The sequence below is a fragment of the Asparagus officinalis genome, chromosome 4 (assembly GCF_001876935.1).
Source record: "Asparagus officinalis chromosome 4, Aspof.V1, whole genome shotgun sequence".
NCBI classification, from domain to species: Eukaryota; Viridiplantae; Streptophyta; class Magnoliopsida; order Asparagales; family Asparagaceae; genus Asparagus; species Asparagus officinalis.
Window position 1 is genome coordinate 97,116,830 of NC_033797.1, and position 477 is coordinate 97,117,306.

Here is a 477-nt window from a genome sequence, read left to right on the forward strand (position 1 = left end):
GCCTTTAATCTTTCTTGGTTCATTTCTTTACTTTCCTTCCAGAAGGTCTTGTTTATTTTTCTCATAGAGGATTCCATAGAAATTGTCCAACATAAATAAGAGTCTTTCTTTTTTCCAACAGCTGCTCTCCAACACAGGGCACTTTTTCCTTGCCATTTATATCAAAGAAGTACTGTGTCTAGACAATGTTGACATATTAAGTATAGTTAAGTGGCTTATTTGTAAGATATGTTTGTAGGGCCTATATAAGCTCATATTATCTCATCTATGGAATTAGGGTTTTTATATATTTCTACTTGGTATCAGAGCCTCCACCAAAACCCTAGCCGCCAAAGAAGTACTGTGTCTAGACAATGTTGACATATTAAGTATAGTTAAGTGGCTTATTTGTAAGATATGTTTGTAGGGCCTATATAAGCTCATATTATCTCATCTATGGAATTAGGGTTTTTATATATTTCTACTTGGTATCAGAGC

General features: G+C 34.0%; 1 protein-coding gene across 1 annotated transcript in view; it reads right to left on the bottom strand.

Annotated features, from left to right (window-relative positions):
* LOC109837887 (GDSL esterase/lipase At5g55050-like) overlaps positions 1–477 on the bottom strand; it is an 18,288-nt gene that overhangs the window by 2,795 nt on the left and 15,016 nt on the right. The gene's annotated exons all lie outside the window — the stretch shown is intronic.